At 42.8% G+C, this 19,983-nt stretch overlaps 1 protein-coding gene across 1 annotated transcript in view; it reads right to left on the bottom strand.

The window, feature by feature from the left end:
• The window catches only part of WRN (WRN RecQ like helicase), a 233,478-nt gene that overhangs the window by 120,475 nt on the left and 93,020 nt on the right, over nucleotides 1-19,983 (bottom strand). The window lies entirely within an intron of this gene.

The raw sequence follows: 19,983 nt of genomic DNA, 5'->3' as shown, positions 1-19,983 counted from the left end.
GGTTTTTACCTTCCTGACCAGGTCAAATTTTACAATTCTCACCAGTGTCACTTAATGTGGTAATAACTCTGGAACGTATCAACGTATCCGAGGGATTCTGAGAATGTTTTTTAGCGAAACATTGTATTTTATATTAAAGGGAACCTGTCACCCCCAAAATCTAAGGTGAGCTAAGCCCACCAACATCAGGGGCTTATCTACAGCATTCTGAAATGCTGTAGATAAGCCCCCCGATGTATCCTGAAAGATGAGAAAGAGAGGTTAGATTATACTCACCCAGGGGCGGTCCCCGCTGCGGTCCGGTCCGATAGGCGTCGCGGTCTGGTCCGGCGCCTCCCATCTTCTTACGATGACGTCCTCTTCTTGTATTCACGCTGCGGCTTCGGCGCAGGTGTACTTTGTCTGCCCTGTTGAGGGCAGAGCAAAGTACTGCAGTGCGCAGGCTCCGGGAAAGGTCAGAGAGGCCCGGCGCCTGCGCACTGCAGTACTTTGCTCTGCCCTCAACAGGGCAGACAAAACACGCCTGTGTCGGAGCGTGAATACAAGAAGAGGACATCATCGTAAGATGGGAGGCACCGGACCGCGACTCCCATCGTACCGAGACCGCCCCTGGGTGAGTAAAATCTAACCTCTTTTCCTCATCTTTCAGAATGCTGTAGACAAGCCCCTGATGTTGGTGGGCTTAGCTCACCTTCGATTTTGAGGTTGACAGGTTCCCTTTAATGGTAAATTTAGGCTGAAATTTTTGGCGTTTAATTGTGAAAATATCTGAATTTTGGTGAAAATGTAGAAAATCTTGCATTTTTCAAACTTTTAATTTTTATGCCCTTAAACAAGATAGTTATATCACACAGTATGGTTAATAAATAACATTTACCACATGTCTACTTTACATCACAATCATTTTTTAAACATTGTTTTTGTATGGAAGAATTTCCAACAAAATATACAAAACAAATTTTTTAGGGACCACATGACATTTTAAGTGACTGAGGGGGCCTATACGAAAGAAAATACCCAAAAGTGACATTATTTTTAAAACTGCACCCCTGAAAGTGCTCAAAACCACATTCAATAAGTTTATTAACCCTTCAGATGCTTCATAGGAATTAAAGCAATGTGGAAGGAAAAAATGAAAATGTTACTTTTTCCCCACAAAAATGTTGATTTAGCCCCAAATTTTGCATTTTCACGACGGAAACGGGAGAAAATGGACAGTACAATTTGTTGAGCAATTTGTCCTGATTACATATATACCCCATATGTGGGGGAAAACTCCTGTTTGGGTGCAAGGCAATACTCAGAAGGCAAGGAGCACCATTTGACTTTTGGAGTGGAAAGTTGTCTGGAATAAATAGCGGATGCCGTGTCGTGTTTGCAAAGCCCCTATATGTGTCTAAACAGTGGGAAAAAAACACACGTGACCCAATTTTGAAAACTACACCCAGGAATTTATTTAGAGGTATGGTGAGAACTTTTAACTCCCAATGTGCTTCACAAAATTTTATAACGTTAAATAGTGAAAATGGAAAAATACATTTTTCCTTCAAAAACTATTCATTTTCATAAGGGTAACAGGACAAAATGGACAGTAAAATTTGCTCTGCAATTTCTCTTGAGTACACAGATAGCCCCATATGTAGTGAAAAACCACTGTTTGGGCACCCGGAAGGGCTCGGAAGAAAAGGAGTGCCAACTGAATTCTGGAGCTTAATTTTGTCTGGAATAGATTTTTAAAAGGTTTTAATTGACTGTTGAGATGAGAGTAACTCTTGATGGACCACATGGATGGGCCCGTGACTGTATTAAGTAAGGGGCACAGACATTCACTTCAACTCAGGCAACAACAAGGTGGCTGTGCGAGAGCGATCGCCAACGGGTGTCAGCTGATTCTGACAGCTGACACCCGGCTCTCACTGCCAGGAGCTGTGCCTGCAGCGCTCACGGCACTTTAAAGGGAAGGTGCCATCAAAAAAATTTTTTTTACAGAAATTGTAACAATGTAAAGAATTAATGTTTACATTTTCTTAAAAATTATCATCATTTGTTTATAATTTAGTAAAATATGAAAAATAATTTGAAAAGTTTTGGAATTTCCACTTTTAAACACTAGGGGGAGCAGCTGCTGAAATTTCAGAAAAACCTCGTGTACAACAAGCTCACATTACAGCACTGCAGTAATTATGGGCGGAGTCTGCTGACGTGTGTGATGTCTCCTCTCCTTCCCTTCTGGGTGTCTGCTAAGGGATAAGAGGATGATATTCAGGAACCCAGTGAGCAGCCATTTTGTTGGTGACTGCAGAGTAAGGCTGCCGTCACACTAGCAGTATTTGGTCAGTATTTTACCTCAGTATTTGTAGCCAAAACCAGGAGTGGAACAATTAGAGGAGAAGTATAACAGACACATCTGCACCACTTCTGCATTTATCAGCCACTCCTGGTCTTGGCTTACAAATACTGAGGTAAAATACTGACCAAATACTGAATGTGTGACGGCAGCCTTAGGCTACTTGCACACTAGCGTTGTTGGCTGTACGTCGCAATGCGTCGTTCAGGAGATAAAACACATCCTGCAAAACACATCCTGCAAAGTTGTCTGCAGGATGTGTTTTTTCCCCATAGACTAACATTACCGACGCATTGCGACGTATTGCCACACGTCGCAACCACCGTGCGACGGTTGAGTCGTGTTTTGGCGGACCACCGCCACAAAAAAAATTACATGTAACGGTTTTTTTGTGCGTCGAGTCCGCCATTTTCGACCGTGCATGCGCAGCCGAAACTCCGCCCCCTCCTCCCCGGACCTTACAATGGGGCAGCGGAAGCGTCGTAAGACTACATCCGCTACCACGTCGGGCATTTCTTTCACAGCATGCGTCGGTACGTCGGCCCGACGCACTGCGACGGGCCCGTACTGACGCTAGTGTGAAAGCAGCCTTACACTGACAAGTAGACAGTCACCGAGGATGGCAGCCAGCAAGGATTCTGGGAGATATGTGGTGGAGGGAGCAGGGTGACCGCAGCGCAGAGTATTTCAGGAGAGCAGTGTGCTGGTCTATGGGGGCCCCCTGTTTGGTGCGCGGAGCAGCCAGGGATTGTACATAGAGCACTGTCTTTTATACACATGGATGGACCGTCTGCTCCACAGAAATCCAGGAAACATTTCTGCGGATTGATGGCCTGTTCTGATCCAGACTTTGCATGCAGACCCCATTCCCCTCCTCAGATCCTGTCTTCTCCATCCTGTCCTGGTGATGTGTGAAAGTGAGACGACAGGCGAAGTACGGGGTGACGCTGGGAAGGAAATGTAGCCTTATAGTAACGATAAAAATGAGACCCCTCTCTTCAGCTGCCTCACCAGCCCTGACTGCACCTAACTGGAGGTCATGCTGCCCCCTCTATTACCCCAGACCCGCGAGCAGGTGCTCAGCCAGAACCACCATAGAATGGGTCCGCTTTCTGAAGATAATACTGCCATAGTGTTCTCACATAATACTGCCATATAGCTCACACATAATACCGCCATATAGATCACACACAATACCATCAAATAGATCACACACAATACTGTCATACAGTTCTCACATACCACCATATAGATCACACATAATACTGCCAGTGTTCTCACATAATACCACCATATAGATCACACACAATACCATCAAATAGATCACACACAATACTGTCATACAGTTCTCACATACCACCATATAGATCACACATAATACCGCCAGTGTTCTCACATAATACCACCATATAGATCACACATAATACCGCCAGTGTTCTCACATAATACCACCATATAGATCACACATAATACCGCCAGTGTTCTCACATAATACCACCATATAGATCACACATAATACCGCCAGTGTTCTCACATACCACCATATAGATCACACATAATACCGCCAGTGTTCTCACATACCGCCATATAGATCACACATAATACTGCCAGTGTTCTCACATAATACCACCATATAGATCACACATAATACCGCCAGTGTTCTCACATAATACCACCATATAGATCACACATAATACTGCCAGTGTTCTCACATACCACCATATAGATCACACATAATACCGCCAGTGTTCTCACATACCGCCATATAGATCACACATAATACTGCCAGTGTTCTCACATAATACCACCATATAGATCACACACAATACCACCGTATAATTCTCACAATACTGATCAAGCATAATCACCACCATACAGATCACATAATACCGTCATATAGATCTCACATAATGCCATAATACAGCATGACCCCTGCAGCTCCTGTTATCGCATGCATTGAGTTGTGTGTGTAATGGGGAAAGATATGCAGGGGGGAGAGGAGTGCCTGAGAGGATTAGATACACGGTTCACCAGACAGTATCACACAGGATAGGATTAGATACATGGCTCAGCAGTCAGTATCACACAGGAGAGGATTAGATACACGGCTCAGCAGTCAGTATCACACAGGAGAGGATTAGATACACGGCTCAGCAGTCAGTATCACACAGGAGAGGATTAGATACACGGCTCAGCAGTCAGTATCACACAGGAGAGGATTAGATACACGGCTCAGCAGTCAGTATCACACAGGAGAGGATTAGATACACGGCTCAGCAGTCAGTATCACACAGGAGAGGATTAGATACACGGCTCAGCAGTCAGTATCACACAGGAGAGGATTAGATACACGGCTCAGCAGTCAGTATCACACAGGAGAGGATTAGATACACGGCTCAGCAGTCAGTATCACACAGGAGAGGATTAGATACACGGCTCAGCAGTCAGTATCACACAGGATAGAATTAGATGCATGGCTCAGCATAGTATCACAGTATAAAATTAGATGCATGGCTCAGCAGACAGTATCACACAGTATAAAATTAGATACATGGCTCAGCATAGTATCACAGTATAGGTTTAGATACACGGCTCAGCAGTCAGTATCACACAGGAGAGGATTAGATACACGGCTCAGCAGTCAGTATCACACAGGAGAGGATTAGATACACGGCTCAGCAGTCAGTATCACACAGGATAGAATTAGATGCATGGCTCAGCATAGTATCACAGTATAGGATTAGATGCATGGCTCAGCAGACAGTATCACACAGTATAGGATTAGATACACGGCTCAGCATAGTATCACACAGGAGAGGATTAGATACACGGCTCAGCAGTCAGTATCACACAGGATAGAATTAGATGCATGGCTCAGCATAGTATCACAGTATAAAATTAGATGCATGGCTCAGCAGACAGTATCACACAGTATAGGATTAGATACATGGCTCAGCATAGTATCACAGTATAGGATTAGATGCATGGCTCAGCAGACAGTATCACACAGTATAGGATTAGATACACGGCTCAGCATAGTATCACACAGGAGAGGATTAGGTGCAGGGCACAGCAGACAGTATCATACAGGAGAGGATTAGGTACATGGCACAGCAGACTATCATACAGGAGAGGATTAGATACATGGCTCAGCATAGTATCACAGTATAGGATTAGATGCATGGCTCAGCAGACAGTATCACACAGTATAGGATTAGATACACGGCTCAGCATAGTATCACACAGGAGAGGATTAGGTACAGGGCACAGCAGACAGTATCATACAGGAGAGGATTAGGTACATGGCACAGCAGACTATCATACAGGAGAGGATTAGATACATGGCTCAGCACAGTGTAGTGATAGATACACGGTCTGATGTCCTTGATCAGTGGCTGCAGTGAGAGGCAGGGTCGGGTCGGAGCAGCACAGAGATTCTCCCCCTCCCCCCCCTGTTACCTCTCTGCAGCTCCTGATAGAGGACATCAGACCCCAGCACTTCACCCTCTCTAGCGATTCTAGAGATTGAGCCAGGGCACCAGGCAGCAGAGGACAGGGAACGGCCGACTGCTGACAGTGTGAAAGGAGAGGCAGCTGGAGCTGCCCCTCCAACAGCACAGCTCTCAGTCACAGTGGAGCTCATACACTGTGGGCTGAAGAAACATGGCGCCGACCTCCTGCCTCTGCTGTAGTGATGTGGAGACAGCCCAGGGGGCGTGGCCAGATCAGAGCAGGAGATAACGTGGTCGGCTCCCGACTGCTGAGTCCTATGCACAGGGCTGCCGTAAATGCAGAGTGGAAATGTCGTGCTGGGACTCTTACACTCCTGCAAAGCAAAATGGCGGCGCCCAGTGGCTGCAAAAATTATTAATAATAAAAAAGATATTAAGGTTAAAAAAAATAATTTTGTATTAAAGATAATTGTTTATATAAACAATCATTTTTAATACAAAAACAAAATTGCGGCACCTTTCCTTTAAGCCCCTAAATGCTACGACTGCAGCAACAAGAGAGCAAGCAGAGGGAAGAAAGCCCCTCTGCCAAAGGAACTGGAGACCCTGCAATGACTTCCCGATTTTTGTCACAACGACATCATGGCGATCAGGAATAGCAAGTTAGTTCGATCATGTGCAGTGCACCTGCGCAGTACACTTGTGTCTGCAGGGATAACAAGTTATAAGATATAGCAATGCTCCTGCATTGCTAAACCTTACAACTGCGATCAGACTGCAGAAAATGAATGTCCCATAGAGGAAATAAGAAAAAAAGTGTAGAAAAGAAAGTTGTAAAAATATTTTTAAAAAAAAAAAAAATCACAAAATAAAAAAACATGAAAAATATATTGTACCCATAAATAACTTTTTTTCAATAAAATAGTTTTAATTGTGTAAAAGCACCAAAACATTAAAAAAATATATATAAATGGGGTATTGTTGTAATCATACTGACCTAAAGAATACAGCTGCCTTATTAATTATACCATATGCGAAAAGGCATTTAAAAATAAATAAATAATGAATTACTGTTTTTTCATATTCTGCCTTCCAAAAATCACAATAGAAAGCGATCAAAAATGGTACCCTAGTCTCGCCGTATGGCTAAGCAGTACTGTACAGACACATATGGGGTATTTCTACATTCAGCAGAAATTGTGGGACAAATTTTGGTGCAATTTTTACCCATTTTCCCATGTGAAAATATAAAACCTGAGGCTAAAACAAAATTTTGGTGCTAAAAATGTAATTTTTTTTCTTCATTGCCCAATGGTATAAAATTCTGTGACCCACCTGTGGTGTCAATATGATCACTGCACCTCTATATGAATTCATTGAGAGGCGTACTTTGTAAAATGGGGTCTCTTATGGGGGGGTTCTGCTGTTCTGGCACTTTAGGGGCTCTGCCAATGTGACATGGCACCCTCAAACAAGCACAGCAAAATGTGAACTCCAATATGGCACTTCTTCCCTTCTGAGGTATCGGCATACTCAGGAGAAATTGCACAAATTTTGGGCTCCATTTTCTCCTTCTATCCTTGTGAAAATGAAAATATTGGGGCTAATATCACATTTTTGTGGGAAAAACGTGATTTTTTTTAACTTTTTTATTTTCACTGCTCTACATTATAAACTTCTGTGAAGCAGCTGGGGGTTCAACCACCACACATCTAGATACATTCCTTGAGGAGACTAGCTTCCAAAATGGTCTCGCTTGTGGAAGTTTTCCACTGTTTAGGCACATCAGAGGCTCTCGAAACGAGACATGACACCGGCAGACTATTCCATCAAAATCCGTGTTCTAAAACCATGAGCCTAAACAGTAGTTTACCCCCACATATGGGGTATCTGCATACTCAGGATAAATTGCACAACAAATTTTGGGGTCGATTTTCTCCTATTATCCTTGCAAAAATAAAAAATTTAGGCTCAATGTTATAAACTTCTGTTAAGCACCTGGGGGTTTAAGGTGCTCACCACACATCTAGATAAGTTCCACGAGGGGTCTAGTTTCCAAAATTGTGTCACTTGTAGGGGGTCTCCACTGTTTAGGCACATCAGGTGCTTTCCAAACGTGACATGGAGCCCACTAATTATTCCAGCAAAGTTTGCATTCAAAAAGTCAAATGGCGCTACTTCCCTTCCAAGCCCAGCTGTGCGACCAAACAGTAGTTTCCCCCCACATATGGGGTATCGCCGTATTCAGGAGAAATTGCACAACAAATTGTATGGTGCACTTTCTCCTGTTGCCCTTATGAAAATGCAATATTTTGGGCTAAAAACATATTTGTGGGTAAATGTGATGTTTCTATTTTCACGGCTCAATGTTATAAATTTCAGGAGAAATTGCACAACAAATTTTGGGGTCTATTTGTTCCTGTTCCCCTTGCGAAAATAAAAAAAAATTGGGTCTAAAGTAATATTTTTGTGAAAAAAGTTAAATGTTCATTTTTTATTTCCACATTCCAAAAAATCCTGTGAAGCACCTGAAGGATTAATAAACTTTTTGAATGTGGTTTTGAGCACCTTGAGGGGCGCAGTTTTTACAATGGTGTCACTTTTTGGGTATTTGTTGTCATCTAGGCCCCCAATGTGTCTTCAAATGTGATGTGATCCCTAAAAAATGTTTTTGTAAATTTTGTTGGAAAAATGAGAAATCGCTGGCAAACTTTTAACCCTTCTAACTTCCTAACAAAAAAAAAAAAGTTTCAAAAATTGTGCTGATGGAAAGTAGACATGTAGGAAATGTTATTTATTAACTATTTTTTTGTAATATAACTCTCTGATTTAAAGGCATAAAAAGCTTTATAATTTTTCACAAATAAACGCAAGTCATATCGAAAAATGTTTAGAATTGAGAGTCCTCAGTGGTTGATACCTTTTAATGGCTAACTGAAAAGATGGTAACAAATTGCAAGCTTTCGAGACTACTCAGGTCTCTTCATCAGGCATAGACTAATACAAATTCTGAAGAATCACATATTTATGTACGCAAATTGCCTCTTCTGAGAAAAAGAGGACTTTACTCTATAGCGCCACCTATTGGAAGTAGCGATCCTACAAGTCACAATCAACCCTTTAACGAGTCGTGCAATATGACTTAGGATAAAAGCCAAATCAGTATCTCAATTCGCAGACACGGTGTTTCGGGCTGTTGGCCCTCGTCAGTGCGAAGCATGAGAACTGATTTGGCTAGGTGAGAGGCTCTGGAGTGGGGTCTAAGGGGTAACGTTTCTCCTTATGGAGAGTGACATACCATCTCTGGCTTGTCAAGGTAAGGAGGCTTATTCGCCGTGCAATGCTCCTCTAGGAATTTAAATATGCAAATTGCCTCTTCTGAGAAAAAGAGGACTTTACTCTATAGCGCCACCTATTGGAAGTAGCGATCCTACAAGTCACAATCAACCCTTTAACGAGTCGTGCAATATGACTTAGGATAAAAGCCAAATCAGTATCTCAATTCGCAGACACGGTGTTTCGGGCTGTTGGCCCTCGTCAGTGCGAAGCATGAGAACTGATTTGGCTAGGTGAGAGGCTCTGGAGTGGGGTCTAAGGTGTCTGCGAATTGAGATACTGATTTGGCTTTTATCCTAAGTCATATTGCACGACTCGTTAAAGGGTTGATTGTGACTTGTAGGATCGCTACTTCCAATAGGTGGCGCTATAGAGTAAAGTCCTCTTTTTCTCAGAAGAGGCAATTTGCATATTTAAATTCCTAGAGGAGCATTGCACGGCGAATAAGCCTCCTTACCTTGACAAGCCAGAGATGGTATGTCACTCTCCATAAGGAGAAACGTTACCCCTTAGACCCCACTCCAGAGCCTCTCACCTAGCCAAATCAGTTCTCATGCTTCGCACTGACGAGGGCCAACAGCCCGAAACACCGTGTCTGCGAATTGAGATACTGATTTGGCTTTTATCCTAAGTCATATTGCACGACTCGTTAAAGGGTTGATTGTGACTTGTAGGATCGCTACTTCCAATAGGTGGCGCTATAGAGTAAAGTCCTCTTTTTCTCAGAAGAGGCAATTTGCATATTTAAATTCCTAGAGGAGCATTGCACGGCGAATAAGCCTCCTTACCTTGACAAGCCAGAGATGGTATGTCACTCTCCATAAGGAGAAACGTTACCCCTTATATTTATGTACAACATAGCACAGAACGAAAGAAAAAAAAAAAAACATGGGTAAGACAGGTGGCATGAAGCAGAATTACCATGAGTGATAAACAGTTATGTCCATAAATGTTGGGCCAGTTCTTAGATAAGGAATGTTTTATTGTCCTGATTGGGGTCTCTGTTGTGATGACCCCTTATAGCCTGAGGGGCAAGTTCCTTAGTTAATGTAAAAAGACATAAATCAATGCGACACATTCATTCCACCACTAAGACAGTCAAAGGTCGTAAATTTGTTACCATCTTTTCAGTTAGCCATTAAAAGGTATCAACCACTGAGGACTCTCAATTCTAAACATTTTTCTATCTACTGGCTAACACGGTACCAAGATATATATCTTTCCTGAGTCATATCGAAGACATTTTACCACTATCATAAAGGTACAATATGTCTCGAATAAACAATCTCAAAATCAGTGGGATCCATTGAACAGCTCCAGAATTATTACCACATAAAGTGACACTGGTCAGAATTGTAAAATTTGGCCAAGTTATGAATGTGAAAACAGGCTCAGGGGTGAATCAATTAATGGATGGTCCTATCAGTGACTGCCAACTTTTGTTCTATAAGTGTGCATATAGAGACACAGCCTTATATCAATGATGGGACTAGACACCGGACCAAACATCCCAGAAAAAGCAGAGAATTAAAGGATTTGGGATCTGACACCCTGTTGCTTCGTCTTGGAACATCCATAGAGCGGTTAGTGCATGTACAGTGAAAGAAATAATTATTTGATCCCTTTCTGATTTTGTAAGTTTGCCCACTGACATGAACAGTCTATAATTTTAAGGATAGGTTTATTTTGAACATTGAGAGACAGTATATCAAAAATAAAATCCAGAGAATCACATTGTATAAATTATACACTGCGTGCAGAATTATTAGGCAAGTTGTATTTTAGAGGATTATTTTTATTATTGATCAACAACTACTGTATATACTCGAGTATAAGCCGACCCGAGTATAAGCCGACCCCCCTAATTTTGCCACAAAAAACTGGGAAAACTTATTGACTCGAGTATAAGCCTAGGGTGAAAAATGGAGCAGCTACCGGTGAATTTCAAAAATAAAAATAGATGCTCCATACCGTTCATTATGGCCCCATAGATGCTCCATATAAAGCTGTGCCACATATAATGCTCTGCACCGTTCATTATGGCCCCATAGATGCTCCATATAAAGCTGTGCCATATATAATGCTCTGCACCGTTCATTATGGCCCGATAGATGCTCTACATAAAGCTGTGCCATATATAATGCTCTGCACCGTTCATTATGGCCCCATAGATGCTCCACATAAAGCTGTGCCATATATAATGCTCTGCACCGTTCATTATGGCCCGATAGATGCTCTACATAAAGCTGTGCCATATAGAATGCTCTGCACCGTTCATTATGGCCCCATAGATGCTCCACAGAAAGCTGTGCCATATATAATGCTCTGCACCGTTCATTATGGCCCCATAGATGCTCCATATAAATCTGTGCAATATATAATGCTGCTGCTGCAATAAAAAAAAATGACATACTCACCTCTCTTGCTGCCCGCAGCTCCTCAGCGTCCCGTCTCGGCGTCTCTCCGCACTGACTGTTCAGGCAGAGGGCGGCGCGCAGATTAGTACGTCATCGTGCCCTCTGACCTGAACAGTCAGAGCAAGAGGACGGGAAGACGGAGCGGCGCCCGGCGGGTGGAACGTGGACAGGTAACTATGACATACTTACCTGCTCCCGGCGTCCCTGGCTCCTTATCCCGGACAGCTGGTCTCTGGGTGCCGCAGCCTCTTCCTCTGTCAGCGGTCACCGTTACAGCTGATTAGAGGAATGAATATGCGGCTCCACCCCTATGGGAGTGGAGCCCATATTCATAACTTTAATGAGCGGTCCCACGTGACCGCTGAACAGGGGAAGAGCTGCGGCACCGAAGACCGTGGGACGGGCAGGGGGAGCGCCAGGAGCGCCGGGACTAGGTGAGTATGTGACAGTCCTCTCTCCCCCTCACCCGCCGACCCCACCGCCGATCATGACTCGAGTATAAGCCGAGAGGGGCACTTTCAGCCCAAAAATTTGGGCTGAAAATCTCGGCTTATACTCGAGTATATACGGTATGTTCTCAATCAACCCAAAAGACTCATAAATATCAAAGCTTAATATTTTTGGAACTTGGAGTGTTTTTTTTTTTTAGATTTGGCCATCTTAGGAGGATATCTGTTTGCGCAGGTAACTATTACTGTGCAGAATTATTAGGCAACTTAATAAAACCCAAATATATTAACATCTCACTTGTTTATTTTCACCAGGTAAACCAATATAACTGCACAAAATATAGAAATAAACCTTTCTGACATGCAAAAACAAAATCCAAAAAAATTAGTGACCAATATAGCCACCTTTCTTTATGATGACACTCAACAGCTTTCCATCCATAGATTCTGTCAGTTGCTTGATCTGTTTACGATCAGCATTGCGTGCAGCAGCCACCACAGCCTCCCACACACTGTTCCGAGAGGTGTACTGTTTTCCCTCCCTGTAGATCTCACATTTTATGAGGGACCACAGGTTCTCTATGGGGTTCAGATCAGGTGAACAAGGGGGCCATGTCATTATTTTTTCTTTTTAGAGACCTTTACTGGCCAGCCACGCTGTGGAGTAGTTGGAGGCATGTGATGGAGCATTGTCCTGCATGAAAATCATGTTTTTCTTGAACGATACCGACTTCTTCCTGTACCACTGCTTGAAGAAGTTGTCTTTCAGAAACTGGCAGTAGGTCTGGGAGTTGAGCTTCACTCTATCCTCAACCCGAAAAGGTCCCACAAGTTCATCTTTGATGATACCAGCCCATACTGGTACCCCACCTGCACCTTGCTGGCGTCTGAGTGGAGCTCTCTGCCCTTTACTGATCCAGCCTCTGGCCCATCCATCTGGCCCATCAAGAGTCACTCTCATTTCATCAGTCCATAAAACCTTTAAAAAGTCAGTCTTAAGATATTTCTTGGCCCAGTCTTGTTATCTTATGTTTCTTGTTCAAAGGTGGTCATTTTTCAGCCTTCCTTACCTTGGCCATGTCCCTGAGTATCGCACACCTTGTGCTTTTTGTTACTCCAGTAACATTGCAGCTCTGAAATATGGCAAAACTGGTGGCAAATGGCATCTTGGCAGCTTCACGCTTGATTTTCTTCAATTCATGGGCAGTTATTTTGCACCTTTTTTGCCCAACACGCTTCTTGCGACCCTGTTGCCTATTGGCCATGAAAAGCTTGATTGTTCGGTGATCACGCTTCAAAAGTTTGGCAATTTCAAGACTGCTGCATCCCTCTGCAAGACATCTCACAATTTTGGACTTTTCAGAGCTCGTCAAATTTCTCTTCTGACCCATTTTGCCAAGGAAAGTAAGTTGCCTAATAATTAAGCACACCTTATATAAGGTGTTGATGTCATTAGACAACACCCCTCCTCATTACAGAGATGCAAATCACCTGATTTACTTAATTGGTAGTTGGCTCTCAAGCCTGAACAGCTTGGAGTAGGACAACATGTATAAAAAGTATCATGTGATCAAAAATACAACTTGCCTAATAATTCTGCACGCAGTGTATAAATTTAATTGCATTTTGCAGAGAGAAATAAATATTTGATCCCATAATAACCATTAAGACTGGTGCAATAGTAAGAAAAATGGAAGAAATACAAAATGACTGTCAATCAACATCGATCTGGGGCACCATGCAAATTCTCACCTCGAGGAGTATCCTTGATCATGAGGAAGGTGAGAGATCAGCCTAAAACTACACGGGGGGAACTTGTTAATAATCTCAAGGCAGCACAGTCACCAAGAAAACCATTGGTAACACATTACGCCGTAAAGGTTTAAAATCTTGCAGTGCCCGCAAGGTCCCCCTGCTCAAGAAGGCACATGTTCAAGCCCATCTGAAGTTTGCCAATGAACACCTGGATGATTCTGTGAGTGACTGGAAGAAGGTGCTGTGGTCAGATGAGACAAAAATGTAGGTCTTTGGCATTAACTCAACCCGCCATGTCAAGCATAGAGGTCGAAACATTATGTTTTGGGGTTGTTTCTCTGCTAAGGGCACAGGACTACTTCACCGCATTAATGGGACAATGGATGAAGCCATGTACTGTAAAATCCTGAGTGACAACCTCCTTCCCTCCGCCAGGACATTAAAAATTGGTCGTGGCTGGGTCTCCAAGCAAGACAATGACCCAAAACATACAGCCAAGGCAACAAAGGAGTGGGTCAATAAGAAGCACATTAATGTCATGGAGTGGCATAGCCAGTCTCCAGACCTTAATCCCATAGAAAACTTATGGAGTAAGCTAAAGATCCGAACTGCCAAGTGACAGCCTCAACATTTTAAAATGATTTAGAGATGATCTGCAAAGAGGAGTGGACCAAAATTCCTCCTGACATGAGCGCAAACCTCAACATCAAGTACAAAAATCATCTGACTGCTGTGCTTGCCAACAGGGGTTTTGCCACCAATTATTAAGTCTTGTTTGCCAGAGGGATTAAATACTTATTTCTCACTGCATAATGCAAATCAATTTATATCATTTAGACAGTGTGATTTTCTGGATTTTATTTTTGATATTATATCTCTCAATATTAAAAATGAATCTACCCTTAAAATTATAGACTGTTCATGTCTTTCTCAGTGGGCAAAATCAGCAAAGGATCAAATAATTATTTTATTCACTGTACAAGATGTCACTGGGTTACTTTTACCCACCATGCGCACATTGTGAAGATAAGTGAGGGCAGAAGCCCACTATTTGACGCAGTCTGCGCAGACAAATTGGCATCATTTAGCCATATGGTACTGGTGCACTACCACTTGAGAAAGCAACATGTGATAAGCGAGTCAGAGCAGAATGGAGGGCTCAATATTAGTGATAAGCAAACGTCCTCAAATAAGGCATTAGGTTTTCGGCGTGCTCAAAAAATATGTTCCCAACGGCTGCATGTCTCACGGAGGTTCCGACAGCTGCAACACATACAGGGATTGCCTAACAAACAGGTTAGCACATGAGCATGCTCGAATAACACTTTATCTGAGCACATTAGCTCATCACTACTTATTATCCCTGAGGCACCATGGTTAAGCCATGTATTGGATAGTAACTTGTGTATTGCAATTGTGATATATAGGTGTATCCACTAATTGGTATAATTGATTTCCTATTCTGCTTCCATAATTCTACTATTATGTACTGGATGTGATTTGCTTTTACCCTGATGTACTATGGGCTATTGAATTTCCTCCTGAATTTTTTCCTCCTTATTAAACCTTTATTATACATCTCTGGCAAAAATTAAGAGACCACTACGCAGTTTTATGAAAATCAGCTTCTCTACATGACTGACAGTCATTCCATTCCAGTGTCAGTTGAATTCTATTGTTGAATTCCAACCAGAGTACACCTCATTCTACTTAATGTGCTTCTGATTAGGTGATCACCTGAACCAAATCTTATTTAACGAAGGAAAGTATTAAAAAACACTGCTGTGGTGTTCACAATCCTCTTGCAATAGAACAAGCTGGATGGCAAATCAAGTTCTAGTAATATCCCAAAAGTAATAGGAATGAAAAAATTACTTTTAACCATGCCAAAGGAGTTAAAAAGAAAAGTCTTGAGTGAGGAAAAGAAGGGCTCAATTGTGACTTTACTAGCAGAGGGACACAGTGAGCGTCATGTTGCCTCCATCCTTAAAATTTCTAAGCTGGTAGTCCATTACAACATGGTCAAGCAGCAGACATTGGGGACAACAAAGCTACAGACTGGCAGAGGAAGAAAACAACTCTCCACTGACCGGGATTGACCGTCATCTTATTCGAATGTCACTTAGCAACCGCAGGATGACATCAAGTGACCTACAAAAGGAATGGCAAATAGCAGCTGTGGTGAAGTGCACGGCAAGAACAGTTTGTAACAGGCTCCAAGAGGCAGGACTCAAGTCACGTAAAGCTAAAAAAAAGCCTTTCATCAATGAGCAGCAAAGGAGAGCCAGGCTGAAGTATGCCAAAGACCATAAGGATTGGACCATGGAGGACTGGAGTAAGGTAATCTTCTCTGATGAGTCTAATTTTCAGCTTTGCCCAATGCCTGGTCGTCTAATGGTTAGACAGAGACCTGGAGAGGCGTACAAGCCACAGTGTCTGGCACCCACTGTGAAATTTGATGGCGGATCGGTGATGACCTGGGGATGCTTCAGCAAGGCTGGAATTGGGCAGGATAATCTTTGCGAAGGACGTATGAATTAAGCCGCATACAAGGTTATCATGGGGCTGGTTTTTCCAGCAGGACAATGCGCCATGCCACACAGCTAGGTCAATCAAGGTGTGGATGAATAACCACCACATCAAATCCCTGTCATGGCCAGCCCAATCTCCAGACCTGAACCCCATTGAAAACCTCTGGAATGTAATCAAGAGGAAGATGGATAGTCACAAGTCATCAAACATAGAACTTCTTAAATTTTTGTACCAAGAGTGGCATAAGCTCACCCAAAAGCAGTGTGAAAGACTGGCAGAACGCGTGCCAAGACGCACAAAATCTGTGATTAAAAATCATGGCTATTCCACAAAATATTGATTTCTGAACTCTTCCTGAATTAAAACATTAGTATTGTTGTTTATAAATGATTATGAACTTGTTTTGTCTTGCATTATTTGAGGTCTGCTAGCAATACTTTTTTTGGTTATTTTGGCCATCTCTCATTTTCAGAAAATAAATACAAAATGTATTGCTTGGAACTTCAGAGACATGTTGTCAGTAGTTTATAGAATAAAAGAACAATTTACATTTTACTCAAAAATATACCTATAAAAGAGAAAAATCAGACAAACTGAACATTTTGCAGTGGTCTCTTAATTTTTGCCTGAACTGTATGTATTCATGCATATTCTTTAAAATATTTTTTCAATTTATTTATTTTAATTTTACAAGTTATTTTATTTTAACTCATCTTGGTGGCTTCTGGCTACTCCAATAGTAGTTCTCTTGGTTATATAATGGTGTAGGAGTACTCCAACTCTCAGTAATTTATTCTCATTGGTAGGGGGAACATAATACATTGGTTTGTTCCTAACCTGGAAAAATTAGCTATATGAATTTTTTGTCAGTAATATTTACAGAGCTATCCCTGGTGATTAAGTAAATGAATGCAGACCTTGGTGGAGTGCCGCCACTTCTTGTGTTCATGGTTTGCAAAAGTAACTGAGATTTGGACCACCATGAGCTCTGAATAGCTGCGTGCTAAAAGGGGTTGTCCGGTCTCAGTAGCAAAGTCTGCAGTCACTACAGAGTGCTGAATCATGGCAGTGTGTGATGTACGCTCAGTCACGATTCCCCTGTATTCCCATGCGAATGGGCAATTTGCTTATTTGCAAATCATGCACTGACTTATCTCAATAGAAGAGAATTGAGAGAAACGCAGGAGTCTAGTCAGCATGCGACCACAAGTATGTAAACAGCACACAAAAGATTATGAGACAGGGAATACGTGGGAATGCGCACCTCACACAGTGTCACAATTTGGCAGTCTGAAGTCACGTAGATATGTAGCGCCCCCACTGCCGCAGGGCCGAGGGGTACCCGGTACCGGGCCTCTGAGTCTCTGCTCTGGGGTTGTCACGGTGGCTAGACCCGGTCCGTGACCCTGCTGAGGGGAGGGGGGCGTACAGTAATAGATGTAGATAGTGGTGGTGGATGGTGGTAGTGGTGCGGTGCAGTAAATAACGAGGACACCAGGTTGCAGTCTCTTTACCTCTTTACTGAAGGTCTCTGGGTCCTCAGTCCGGAATACGGTTCACCAGGCTGCGCAAGTCCGGCCGGTCCGATGGCACCTCCAGAGTTCTCCTTGCAGGTGGAAATCTGTGCCTTCCTGCTTGCGCTATGTGTTGTGGTCCTCCCCTGATGTGCTTACGGGATAGTCCCCACAACTGTTGTGTCTGTTTCTCGTGTTCCCTCACAACAACTCGATTAGATGATGTTCTGCTAATCCTCCGTCCCTCCCGGTGTTATGGTTGGGACGCACCCGTATGACGGGTAGGCTCGGAGCTCTTCCGGGACCCTAGAGTCGCCCCTCTCCACAAGTTGCCCCCCAAGACTGCATAGGTGATTTAGGTGAGACAGCCCGCCTGTGACTGACTGTCCTGCCGTTGGTTTGAAGTATTGCCTGGAGCTAGATATATGAATACTTCCTCGGCGTTCCGGCCGCCGGTTGTGCGTCTCAGTAGGATGTTGCCTCGGTCTTACAGCACGACTCCTACTGGTATTCTCCTTCTTGCTTTGATCTCGTTTCTCACTCAGCACAATATATCTCGCTTCTGATCCTTTCTTAGGGCACCGCCGCTATGCTGAGCAGGCACGGTCCCGTAACATTCTTTCCTGTTGCCAGGCCTCTGTCAGGGTCCCAAACCTGACAGGGACCCTACCGAATCTTCCCTCACAACACCCCCTGCCACAAGGTGTTGCCTGGTTCCAACCCAGTCAGCTTTCTGTCTAACTTCCTGCCTGACCCCCAGTTTACCCACACGGTGAGGAGTGGCCTAATAAATAGCACCCTTAGCTCCCCCTGGAGGCCCGACTGTGAAATGTATTGGTGTTTGTGATACCTGGTCAGATTAACTCCTTCAGTGCCATCAGACGTACCATAGCCCCCCTTAGCGGCGGAGCCACAGTACTGCAACGACCAGGACTCTGGGGCGCTGCAGATACTGCAGACTTTGCTTCTTAGATCAGACAATGCTAAGTGGTTAAAAATATCATATTTTGGGAAAAACATGTGCAGCACGGTGGCTCAGTGGTTAGCACAGCAGCCTTGCAGCGCTGGAGTCCAGGGTTTAAATCCCACTAAGGACAACATCTGCAAGGAGTTTATATGTTCTCCCCGTATTTGCGTGGGTTTCCTCTGGGTTCTCCGGTTCCCCCCCACATTCCAAAGACATACTGATATAGGGAATTTAGATTGTGAGCCCCATCAGGGAGAGCAGTGAGAATGTGTGTAAACTGTAAAGCGCTGCGGAATATGTTAGCGCTATATAAAAATAAATAAATAAAATAAAACAAATGAAGTGGTAAAAGGAAATGTAGGTTGAAACTAAATATATTTGCCATATATTTTGTATACTTTAATTTTTAAAAAATGCAAAAACAGATAACTCTATATAATAATAAAATGTGGAATTAAACATGGACCGAACGTCCAAAAATAAAATTATAATGCTTAAATCAATGTATTTGGAGAAAGAATTAAGCCCCATAATATGTAGCACTTTTGAGAGGTTACATAAATTAATGCTGGATTGGAAATATTAAACCAAGGTGTCTAGGACTTTTGCTGCACCGCACCGTATAAAGACATACTGACCTAAGAGGCGCTGTAGTCCTGGTACACAGTAATGTGTGCACAAAAAATATGTGTCATAGCTAAGCCCAGCATAAAATCCTTTGTTTTTTTTTTTAATTGTAAAGGAACATTTTCTTGGCTGCTGCAGACAAGTTCTGTACATACCGCGTGACGGCTGCAGTCAATCAATTCCATCAGTGGTCCTGTATACCACTAAAGCCAGTGATATGCTGCAGCAGTCACATGCCTTATACAAGATGACACAGTTACAGCCTAGTGAAACAGAAGGTCAGAGGGAAAAATAGAAGAACAACAGCCATGAAATGGGCAAGAACACAAATAAATTATTTTAGCTCTATTACGGTTTATGTGCAGTTTTTTCAATCTTTCAGACAATCCCATTATGCCACATTTAGGAAGCTGAATGAATAAAAATGCTATAATTTATGGCACAAACTTCCTTTTGTTCACTGTTGGTGTAAAAAAGTTGAAACGCTCAAAATCCACCAAATTTATAAATCCGCTTTATGAAAAGTTTGGAAACATTTTGGCCAAATAGCATCTTCATTTTGAAGTAGAGTTCACGTACTAAATGCA

Source organism: Ranitomeya variabilis, chromosome 1 (genome assembly GCF_051348905.1).
Source record: "Ranitomeya variabilis isolate aRanVar5 chromosome 1, aRanVar5.hap1, whole genome shotgun sequence".
In the NCBI taxonomy this organism is placed as follows: domain Eukaryota; kingdom Metazoa; phylum Chordata; class Amphibia; order Anura; family Dendrobatidae; genus Ranitomeya; species Ranitomeya variabilis.
The sequence above is the reverse complement of the archived record's forward strand: the minus strand, read 5'-3'. Positions and strand labels throughout refer to the sequence as shown.